We start from the raw sequence: 13043 nt of genomic DNA, 5'->3' as shown, positions 1-13043 counted from the left end.
TTTAAAAGGAAATCAATTTCTCATGCTAGAATTACTCCACAGTAGGCTGATAACTCTAAGCAAACCATTCATAACAGAACAGCATTTAGGCACTAGCAGAAGAGATCAGGTGGAGAGCTCTGAACAAGAACTTTGTGTTTTATTTTTCTATTTTCATTCTGAAGAATCAGCATGCCTGAGAAATTTATCAACATGACCATAATAATGGAATTCTTTCTCATGGGATTCTCTGATGACTGGATGCTACAGAGACTGTATGCCACACTCCTCTTCCTCAAGCAGTGACGGGGAAACTTCTCATTATCATTGGCACCACCGTTGACCAGCATCTCCAACTTCCCATGTCTTTCTTCCTGAAGAATTTGTCCTTGCTGATATCTGCTATATCTCTGTCACTGTCCCTAATTCATCATGAACTCTTTGCCCAACAGTCATTCCATCTCCTTCCTAGGATGCTCCATGCAAGTTTTTCTTATTTTATTTTACTGTGGCACAGTTTGCCTTCCTTATAGTAATGTCCTATGACCACTATGCTGCCATCTGCCATCCTCTGCTCTATGAGGGCATTATGCACAGAGGTGCCTGTGTGCAGATGGTGACAGCATCATGACTCAGTGGATGTGGTTATGGCTCCATTTATGTAGCAGGTACATTCCCTGACAGTTTCTGTGGACCCAGTGTAGCCCATTAGTTCTTCTGTGGTATTCCATCAGTGCTTACACTTTCCTGCTATGGAGAGCATATTTTAGAAGATGAATTAGTTACTGTTAACTCTTGTTTTGTTTTGTGTGTTTCATTTTAATATTTGTTTCTTATGTTCACATTTTTACCACTGTTTTAAGAATCCCATCTGTAAAAGGGAAGACAAAAAACTGTTTCAACTTCTCTGCCCCACCTCACCATGGTGATGCTGTTCTTGTTTTATTTTAATTTGATATTTATTTTTATCTTTTTTTAAAGATACAGAGATCACACAAAATGCTACATTAAAAAATATAAGTGGTTCCCATATATCCCACCCCCACAACACCCACTCCTCCCACATCGACAACTTCTTTCATTAGTGTGGTATATTCACTGCCTGTGATGAGTACATTTTGGAGCATTGCTACACAGAATGGATTATAGTATATATTGTAGATTACACTCTCTCCCAGTCCACTTAGTGTAATATGGTAGAATATACAATGTCCTGCATCTGTCTCTGCAATATTATTCAGGACAACTCCAAGTCCCAAAAATGTCTAAATATCGCACCTTTATTCCCTTCCCCTGCCTTCAGCTATTCCCAGGATTACTGATTCCACATCAATGATATAATTTCTTTCATTGCTAGAGCCACAATAATTCTGTAGTAGAACACTAGTAAGTCCACTCTAATCCATATTTTATTCCTCCACCCAAAGAACCCTGTGATGGCAATGTCCACTCCAACTCTCAATTGAGAGAGGGCTTAGATCCCACATGGCAGATGGATGGAATTCCTCTGCTTGCAGCTGTAGACTCTCTCAATTCCCTGGTGTGGTGGTTGACCATACTCCCCTGCCTGTTAGCTCACCTGGGTAAGTCCTATGAACTGGAGAGTAGGTTTTGCAATTCTGCTGAGGCTCAGGGCCCAGCTGTCACATGGACAGTCCAGAGATTCAAGTCTCCTGATCATACACCAACCCCAGCACTAAAGACAAGTTCAGTAAAAGTGACAGAAGAGACATGAATAGAGAGGTCACATCTGAGTCCAACTCCATTGCCCTCAGGAGCACAAGTTCCAAAGTAAGGCCTTTGGCAAGGCACTGAATGCCAGAGTCATCTGTCATGACCATAGTATCTAGGTGTCTCTGTAGCCCTCAGGAGCACCACTAACTGGGATCGAATCCACTTTTGTTGTCTCTGAGATCCAGCTGAGCTGTGTGTGTCACCCTACAGATGACATTCTGACTCACTTTGAAGTCTCTTAGCCTTTTAAGTTCACTTGCCTTTAACATTTCCCCCACTTATTCAAGGCATTTTTCTAGTCACATCACGAGCTGGTGCTTGGTAGTAATGCCTCAGCACCAGGGAGGCTTATCCCCAGAAGTTATGTCCCACACTGTGGGGAAAGTATTGTATTTTCATGCTGGGTTTGGCATAGAGAAGGACCACATTTGAGCAACATGGAGGCTCTCAGGAGGTAACTCTTAGGCACCCTGCAGCTCTAGGCCTTATTGAAATTTCAAGCACACAAGCTCAAAAGCATAGTCATCAGAATCCAGGACCCATCATTGGACCATCCTTTTTCACTGGTCTTTGCCCTTGTACTTGGGGGATTGTTGCTGCTCCATTGGGGACTGTGACAGAGTTTTACGGAATGGTAACTCAGCACTTCCTCAGTTGTTGTGTGAAATTGTACCCCCATGTCAATATCCAATAAACATCCAAACATATATCCTATATGCATGTCCTGGAGAACTCTGTCAAACATATTCATACCCCATCAATGACACTCCACATCAGTGTTCCCTCAAAAATGAAGTCTAATGCATTGCCAAATTCAATTAATAGGAAAATGAAATAGCAATGACAAATTTAAAGATTAGAAATAGAATACATAATAATTTAGAAAAACTGAAATAAAGTAAAAAATAAATTTGGTATTAAAAAATGAAATATATCATTAAAATTTTTTGGACATTTTGCCTTTCATCACTATAATAGGTGTTGTCCTGTATATACAGTGGCAAGGCAATCTCTTCCATTTCTTCCTCAATGTCTACATCCTTTTTTTATTATGTCTTCAAAAAATATTTAGGTCACATTAAAGTCACATATACAATATAGGGAACACCCATATACTCAACATCAAACCCTTTCCCCCTTCCCTGGCAATGATCTTTTTACATGTGGACATTACAAGTGTTGCAACTATTGTACAGATAATGAAACATAGCTACTCAGTATGGTTTCATTATTGCTTACATTATGGTTTACATTTTATTTTGTTTATGTTTGTTTTTAATTTGTATGATTTATTTTGTTTTTGAGCACTTCTTTATTTTTTATTGTTTTTTGAAGATACATAGACCAAAAAAAGTTACATTAAAGATATGTTTCCCATATACCCCAAACCCCACTCCACCCCACCCCCACTCTTCCCAAATCAACAACCTCTTTCATCATTGTGGCACATTCATTGCATTTGGTGAATACATTTTAGAGCACTGCTGCAGCACAAGGAATATACTTTACATTGTAGTTTACACTCTCCCCCAGTGCATTCAGTGGGTTATGGCAGGATATATAACATTCAGCATCTGTCCCTGTAATATCATTTAGGATAACTACAAGTCCCAAAAATGCGCCAACATGACATCTCTTCTTCCCTCTCCTTGCCCTCAGCAACTACCGTGGCCACTTTCTCCACATCAATGTTACAGTTTCTTCCATTACTAGTCACAATTTTTCTATAGTAGATGCCAGTAAGTCCACTCTAATCCATATTTTATTCCTCCATCCTGTGGACCCTGGGATGGTGATGTCCACTCCATCTCTATATCAAGATTGGGCTTAGATCAAGCATAGTTGATGGATGCAATTCACCTGCTTGGAGTTGTAGGCACTCTCAGTTCCCTGACGTGGTGGTTGACCATCTTCACCTCCCTGTTAGATGATCTGGGTAAGACCAATGAATCAGAGAGTAGGAGTTGCAACTCTGCTGAGGCTCAGGGTCCAGCTGGCACATGGACAGTCCAGATATTTAAGTCTCCTGAGTATACACCAATCCCAGCACCAACCACAATTTCAGTAAAAGTGACAGAAGAAGCATGTGTAGAAAGGTCACATTTGAGTCCAACTCCATCACATTCAGGAACACAAACTCCAAAGTAGGGCCAACTGACAAGACACTGAACTCCAGAGCCATCTGTCATGACCACAGAAACTGTGTCTCCATAGCCCTCAGGAGCACTAGTACCTGGGGTTATATCTATTTTTGCTGTCTCTGGGATCTTGCTGAACCATGCATAAGTGCAACCCCTCTGATGACCTCCAAACACTTTTTAAAGACTCTTAGTCTTTACCAAATAAGTAAAGATTTATTTGTCTTTACCATTTCCCCCTTCATTCAAGGTCTTTTTCTAGTTGCATTACCAGTTCATAATTGGTAGTAATCCCTCAGAACCAGGAACGCTCTTCCCCAGAAATCATATCCCACACTGGGGGGGAGGTAATGCCCTTACATGCTGAGTTTGGCTTAGAGAGTGGTCACATTTGAGCAACATGGATGCTCTCAGGAGGTAACTCTCAGTCACCCTGCATCTCTAGATCTAGTTCAAATTTCAGGCACACAGGCTCATAAGCATAGTCAGTATCAAGGACTGATCACTGGGCCATCCTACTTCACTGGTCTTTGCCCTTGCACTTGGGGGATTGTTGTGGTTCCATTAGGGAATGTGGCTGAGCCCCCCTGGCTAGGAGCTCAACACTCTCTCAGTTGTCATTTAAAACTGTAGCTACTATGAAAATACCCAACGAATATCCAAACACTTTTATATACCCTATACATATGCCCTGGGACTCCCTCCCAACCATGTGGCTGGATTTTTTCTTTTTTATCTGTCAATTCTACTATCTATTAGATTTCAGATGTATTGTCTTCCACATTGCTAATTCTTTCCTTTGCCTCTTCAAATCTACTGTTATTTGCTGAGAGTATAATTTTTATTTCTTGGATTGTGCAATTCATCACCATCATATCTGTTATCTTTTTGCGTATGTTTAAAATTTCTTCAGTATGCTCTCCAAGTGTTGTCTTAGTAGCCTTAATATCTTCTTTCACTTCATTAAGTTGGTCCATGACATTTGTTTGTTTGAAAAGCTTGATCATTTGTTCAATGTTCTGCCACTCTTCCTGATTTTTAGTTTGTTCTTTGGACTGGGCCATGTCTTCCTGATTATTGGTATGGTTTGTAATTTTTGTTTTGTTTTGGCTGCTGTCTGGTCTTCATTTTATCTTGATGAGTTTGTTCACTTGATTAGCTTCTCTGTCTTGCCTTGATTTTTATTTTGTTGCTGTTTTTGTCTGTTTGTTAAGTTTTCTCTTTGACACTTTGTTCTTATTCTATTTCCTTATTATTGTCTAAATTCCCTTGATGGAAAAAATGAAACAAAAGAGGTATGAAAAGGAAAAGTGTAATAGTAATATTGATAATAAATTTTAGCAGAAGAACCATATAAGACCTAGGAGAGTGAATATTAAACTCATGTAAGCAGTGTATACTTACAGGAATAAGAAAGTGGAGTACTTACAGTGTAAATGGGAAACTGAATATGGAGAAGAATACAGTATGTATTAAAAGGTCAGCATGATCAAGAGAGAGGGAAACAGAAAAAAATGACAATAACATGTAGAGTTAATAAAAGAGAGAAAACTGGGTAGATGTGTTAGAAATAAAATGCCAGAAAAATGGGGGGCTAAACAAAGAGAGGTGGAATATAAGAGCAACAACAGAAGATAGAAAGATGTAGGGAGGAAAAGAGATAGCGTTGGTAGCCAAAATCAGTACACACAGAAAACAGGAAATTGAGGATGAGGTTCTGGTAATTCCAGGGTTCAGGGTTTGGGGAACACTGGGTTCAGAGAATGTGGGTTCAGGGAACACGAGTTCAGAGAATGTGGGTTCAGGGAACACGAGTTCAGAGAATGTGGGTTTGGGGAACACGGGTTCAGGGAATGTGGGGTTTGGGGAACACGGGTTCAGGGATCATGGGTTCAGGGAATGTGGGGCTTGGGCAATACTGCTGAGTGACCACCAGGGTTCAGGAAATGCTGCAACTACCTGCTCTAATGGAGGGGCTTAGCTGTCCCATAGCTGCAGCTGCAAGCACCAGTAACCCGAGGTTTTTACCTTGAGCAATCACTCTTTTTATCACACTCTCTCCAGATTGATGTACTGAAGTCTCCTGCTTTGTGGGTTCCCAAAACAGCTCACTCAAGCAGGATTTTGCCCTCACTCAGCCACTTTTTTCTAGGAGAGATGATGTGGGTGCACTTACTCTGATGCCATCTTGCTGTTCCAGTTTTCTTAGAGTACTACATATTTTGCAAAAATTTCGAGTCTTCTTCCCTGAAATTGTTGACATATGTGCTTTACACAGAGTTACCCCCCACCCTGAATCCTCTCATCTACAGTCTGAGGAACAAGGATCTGCAGATGATTTTAGGAAAAGCAATAGCAATGAAACTTGCAAAATGATTTATTGATTTTGATATTTAGTTTTAATTAATATGAATAACTTTTCAAAATAAGGAGACATCTCTATTTTCCTTTTTCTAATCAACAGAATTTAACAAGTTGTATATTAAAAGTGGCCCAGGTCTAAATTCAATTAACGTATTTTATGTGTAGTAAATAAGTAGCTTGGAAATACTTGACTCAATGTTTCTCTTTCCAGTATCATTTTCGTATTATCATGTTCTATTTGGGAAAAAAATTCTGGCTCTTTTACAAAATCATGGTCAGTGTTTCAATACATTGCAGTCTCCCAACATTTTTAGTGCTGTCACAAAAATAGCTTTTTGAATTTTTATTTCTGGAATTACATTTGATTTTTAGGGCCTCTGTAGTTAAAATGGGGATGCATAGATATTCACATCTTGTCTATAAGCATTCTGCTGTTCCACACTAATTAAATATTTATGTGTGGAGTTCGGAGCAGAACCATTATAGGATTTGTCAAGTTGTGGTGCTCTCTGATCACTTAAGAATTGAGAATGTATAAACTTGAAGATGGCAACATTCTTTTTTATCTGAATTTCCTTAACAACTTTATTTCAAATTCACAAAAATAAAAAAAAAAACAGAAAAAGGCAGCTCAACAAGTTATGGAATCATTACTTTTAAAAAGTTCATTTTCAGGCACCTTTGTCTCATCTAATTCCAACTACTAATGCAGTTGTTGCTCTGTTGAGGAATAAAAAGCAAAATATCTAAAAAGTCACTCTTGCCCCACTTCTGTGGATCAGCCTGTGAGGGCATGGTCTTGCAGGAGAATATCAAATAAATAACTCCTGCCCATTTCTGTAAATGAGCCTGTGAAAACATGACCTAGTAGAAAGATATCAAATGAGTGACTTCACCCCCCGCTTGCATAAATCAGCCCACAACCTTGCGGTTGCATTCTGCCTCCATAACCACGTTGCTTGCAAAATTTCACCTAGTAATGCGTTAGCCAATGAACAAAAGTTATGCTGATCCTACCTGAAATCCTCTATAAACCTTTGAAAACTGAAAAACAGAGCTCAGAATTTGGAGATTGACTTTCCTCTGGGCCCACCCATAATGAAACTGTTTATCCACCTTTCTGGAGTGCCAGTTGTGAGTTTCTATGGTTCAGAAATCCTGGCTTTGCTATAACAGCTCTACTACTCAGGAAGATACATAGATAAACACAAATTAGTTAAATGACATACTCAAAGATTCCTTATTATTGAAAAAAATGAAGAGGAAAAAGCATAATTGTATTTATATCTTGCAAAACCAAATCCTATATTCTTTTTTTACCTTTAGAATTAATATGGCACCAACTTTGCTTTGCTACAAAAACATTACAATGTTGTTGTTAACTATAGTCCAGGAGATGCATTAGTTATATTTTTCCAGGTATCACCACATACTTAATACCTTGTAGTAGAATATTCCTGTGTTTATATTAACTGCAATCCTCATCTACTTCCAAAATCCCAATGTTATACATTCCCAATATTATCCTCCAGCTGTCCTCCCACTAACTTTTTTTTAATGATTTATTTATTTATTTCTCTTCCCTTCCTCCCCACCCCAGTTGTCTCTTCTCTGTGTCTATTTGCTGTGTCTTTTTTGTCCGCTTCTGTTGTCAGCAGCATGGGAATCTGTGTTTCTTTTTGTTGCATCACCTTGTTGTGTCAGCTTTCCGTGTGGGTGGCACCACTCCTGGGCAGGCTGCACTTTTTTTCGAGCTGGGCAGCTCTCCCTACAGGGCGTGCTCCTTGCACATGGGGCTCCCCTATGCGGGGGACACCTCTGCGTGGCATGGCACTCTTTGTGTGCATCAGCACTGTACATGGGACAGCTGCACACAGGTCAAGGAGGCTCAGGGTTTGAACCGCAGATCTCCCATGTGGTAGATGGACACCCTAACCACTGGGCCAAGTCCACTGCCTCCAACTAACATTAATCTTCCTTAGATTAGTCATTTCAGGAACAATTACATCCATAAATCAACACTGCTCATTACATTCATTATAATGTTAAGTCCAACCATTACCACATATTTACATTTTTAAATTTATTTTAATTTTTTATTATATTGTCTTTTTCTAAAGATACATAAATCACAAAAAAATGTTACATTAAAAAATACAAGAGGTTCCCACATACCCCTTACCCCACACCCCCACTCCTCCCACATCAACAACCTCTTTCACCATTGTAGCACATTCATTGCATTTGGTGAATACATTTCGGAGCACTGCTGCACCTCATGGATTATAGTTCACATTGTGTTTTATGCTCTCCCCCAGTATAATCAGTGGGTTATGGCAGGATATATAATGTCCAGCATCTGTCCCTGCAATATCATTTAGGACAACTCCAAGTCCCAAAAATGCTCCCACATCTCATCTCTACCTCTCTCCCCCTGCCCTCAGCAACTTCCTTGGCCACTTTCTCCACATTAGTGCTACAGTTTCTTCCATTACTAGTCACAATAGTTCATACTAGAATACCAGTAAATCCACACTAATCCATATTTTATTTCTCCATCCTGTGTACCCTGGATTGGTGATGTTCACTCCACCTCAGAAGCCACATAGTTGATGGATGCGATTCTCATGCTTGGAGTTATAGGCATTCTTGGTTCCCTGGTGTGGTGGTTGATCTTCTTCACCTCTCTGTTAACTGACCTGGGAAAGTCCAACAATTCAGAGAGTAGGAGCTGCAACATCATTCTTATTGACATCCAGATTCAGAATAGAAGATCATCAGGAGTGGTTTGTGTTTTTATAGGTAATCACAGTCTAGCATAGTCCTGAAATAATTCTGAACAGACTCTTCTCCACATATTTATGCCTCTAGCTCTCCTTTTCTGAACGCAATGCACTACCACAAATTTCTATGCCTTCCTTTTCCTTTCTTTTTTCCTCTTTTTCCCTTTTATTCTGTAATTCCTTCCTTTCTCCCTCCTTTATATCCTGGACTTTATGGTTTGACTTTCCTCTTTCTCTTGTTTACTAGTCTTTTCATCTCCTGTCTTTTTTATCTTCTACACTTTAATAGATTCTTTACATCTCCATTTAATTATAAGCTTATTTCACTGTTACTTGTTATTCTATTTATATTCCAATTGAAATTATCCTATGACCTACAGAAAACTCACATTACTTCTGTCTTCTTTTTAGTGATCTCGGTGTGTTCCATTGATTTATTATTACATACAATTTTGTTTATATTTATGATTACTTTAAAAATCATACTCAAAAGGTCAAAAAATGTGATTCATTAAATTGACTGTTATACTAAAATTGACTGTTATATTAAAATGTGTAATTCCTAGAATATAACATCAATTCCCAATATTATCAGCAGAGTATCTGTCTCACTGCTTTTTAACCAGATTTGAAATAAGTATTTTTGAAATTATTTTTTCTGTTCATATGGGAAAATTTGTGATGTGTTAACACATTATTTTGCTAAATTTAATTTTTCCACTTTTATATTCCACGTGTAAGATTTAACTTGTAAATTTTCAATCCAATCTCTTTGCCCATTTTCTCTTTCAAAATTAGTTTATTTTTCCTCCTTAAAATTCTGTATGAGATAAATATCTATTAACATATAAAATTCACATTCAATTTTCTTATTTGTAGTGTTTTCCAATCTTTGTATATGATGCACACTAATACCTAAAACTACACCTTTTTAAAATATCCAAAAATGTCTCTCTAAAGTTTCTTCTTCATATAAATCTAATATCTTCCTCCAGCTAAGTTTTACTCTAACTCTCTTTGCATATTATAAAACCTATAGTTTATTTACACTACTCACAAATTAGTCAAAATTTTAAATTAGCCATAAAATGAATATTATTTGTTTACTTTGCTGATTAGCAATTTTTTTAGGATATATATTCTAGAGTAATTACCAGCTTTTTTCTATTGTTTTGGTATTTTATTTTAATTATTAAAATTTTTAAAATTACATGATGACAATAAAAGCAGTAACAGAACATAAAAGCAAATAAGTGAATATAATTTCCCTTTCATTTTGATCCTATTTTTTAAAAATTTTTTATTAAAGTTAGTAGATCACAAAGAATATTACATTAAAAAACATAAAAAACATGAGGTTCCCATATATCCCACTCCCCACTCCACCTCATCATTTTTGTAAATTGTATTTTTGAAGATATATGCATCACAAAAAAATGTTACATTAAAAAATATAAGAGGTTCCCATATACCCCTCACTCCACACACATACACCACTCCTCCCACACCAACAACCTCCTCCATCATTGTGGCATACCCATCGCACTCCGTGAACACATTTTGGAGCACTGCTGCACCACATAGATAACAGTTTACTCTGTAGTTCACACTCTCCCCCAGTACATTCAGTGGGTTATGGCGGGATCCAGCATCTGTCCAGCATCTGACACTGGAATATCACTTAGGAGAACTCAAAGTCCCAAAAATGCCCCCACATCACATCTCTACTTCCTTCTCCCTGCCCTCAGCAACTACAATGGCCACTTTCTCCACCTCAATGCTACAATTTCTTCTATTACTAGTCACAATAGTTTTATAGTATAATATCAGTAAGTACACTCTAATCCATATTTTATCTCTCCATTCTGTGGAACCTGGTTTGATTACTATCATTCACTAACTGGTGATGCAACTAGAAAGTGACCTTGAATAAAAGGGTCAACTCAGACCAGCAGAATATCTCAGCCTTCATATTGTTATTTTTTTGGCTGGGTAAGGTGTACTTTGTTGATGGTACATGACAAGGTAGGACCCTCTGAGTTCCTCCCCTTCTTCAGGGGTCTGGGATGGAAGCTGTGGAAGATGGGTGATTCTCAGTTTTGATGGATCAAGTTGGGCAAGGACTCTCCAGCAGTGACTACTGCTCTCCTCCTCTCATGATGTTGCTGGGGCCGGTGGCCCTGGGGGCTCTTAATCCTTGGAGGTCAGGTGGACCATAAGGTCCACCATCCTGTTGCTCGAGCCTAATTCATTGTTGTATCAGGAAATGAGTACAAAGTGTTTGCTGAGGGCAATGCAAACCCCACCATCAAAATTGTTAGAGTACGTGCTGCTGTTAAAGTCTCAGGAGACAATCTGGTCCTCAGTGTAGCCAGGGTGCCATTCAGGGAGCATCTGATGCCTGCTTCACCAGCTTCTTGATGTCATCATATTTGGTCACTTTCTCCAGACTAAAGGTCAGATCTACATGGCAGCAGGGTTGATATTGAAGATAGAAACACTTTAAGCAGTTATTGCATCACTTGAGATTATGTTCATTACTATGATGAGCCACTGTTTATCTTTGAAAAAGGTTTGCAGAATTTTAATGTTATTTAGAGTATTTACAAATGGTCAATTTCCTCAGCAGTGAACTGTAGGAGACAATTTTACCTCAGAGGCTGATGGCCCAATAGATATCAGTCAAGTATCACAGGAGAAACAAAATCTTTAGCAGCAGCTTTTGAAATGTGTACTCCTGTGAAAGAAAGAAGATAGGCTTCCAGCATGCAAATTTTATGCAATAGACTATTTATACAAGTACCTAATTAGAAAAAAGTTTTGCAGAAACTCTGTATGCTTTGATTCCCTTCATGCTTATATCAAGATAAAAATTCTCTTGCAGGAGTTACTGATGATAAATTTCAGACACCATGGACAAGAATCACAGTTGTTTCAGCTTAGGGAATGACAGATATCTTGATCTTGGATCAATTGAAAGCAAGGCTGTTGTGGAGGATTTCCTTGAAAAGAAAACAATTACTAGAACAGTGACCCAGATTAACTATGAATTTGAGGAAGTTGTTCCAAGTTCAAACCCAAACTCCCAAACTGAAGTAGAGAAAGCCAGCTTATATTCCCATAAGGACTGTAGTGAAGACTTTACACAAAACTGTTTATAAAGTGTCCAGCAATTCATGTGCAGAGGCAATATTTGTCTATTGATGATGAAAAAATAATTTTTGTAAATAATTTGATGACCTATAGAAGTCAACTATCAACTGCAGGGGTCCCCAAAGTAATGTTGTGGGGCTCAACTATAGCTATGTTGCTAGGGAGGACCAATGTGCACAGAGAGGTGAGGCTTGGTCAACCGTGTCTGTACCTGCAAGTAAGCTGAAAGGAGCTAATGTCCTGATAAGAAGGAACTCTAAGAAAACCCTCTTCAAAGAACTTCATGCCTGTAGGCCCCTGCTAAGTAGTAGAGAAGCCAGGTGTACATGGTATTCAAGGCCAGGATGAGAGAATTCTGAGAAGGAAGATGATTTATTTAAACTGGCTGGACTCGGTGGACTCTTGTCTTGATAAAAACCAAGCCCCAAATAGAATTTTTGGGTTCCTTTTATAAAGAGGAAATATGAGTGGGGAGTCAGATGGTGCTTGTATGCAAAAGGATTTTTTGTTAGTTTCTTCAAGTGTTTTATCTGAATATTAGGTTATTTCCTACAGATAAACTTGATTTAATACATATCCCCCACATTCCAGGTAAACGTGAATTAACACATATCCCCCAGATTCCAGGTAAGCTTGAGTTAACACATATCCCCACATTCCAGGTAAGCTTTTAGCACGAACCCCCCACATTCCAGGTAAGCTTGACACATTTGGTGGCTTGCATCCTTCATGAATATCCAAAGCTTATAGAGTTTATACTTCTCAATTGGTTTTCTAGGCATATTTGGATATAAAATAAGTTTGAATTTATGCACAGGCTATATGACTCTGAGAACAGTGATCTAGTTAACTGCTTTAAATAAAGCTTGTGGTGCCAATTTGGGGCCTTGAC

The sequence above is a fragment of the Dasypus novemcinctus genome, chromosome 23, assembly GCF_030445035.2.
Source record: "Dasypus novemcinctus isolate mDasNov1 chromosome 23, mDasNov1.1.hap2, whole genome shotgun sequence".
NCBI classification, from domain to species: Eukaryota; Metazoa; Chordata; class Mammalia; order Cingulata; family Dasypodidae; genus Dasypus; species Dasypus novemcinctus.
Note: the sequence above shows the minus strand (reverse complement) of the source record.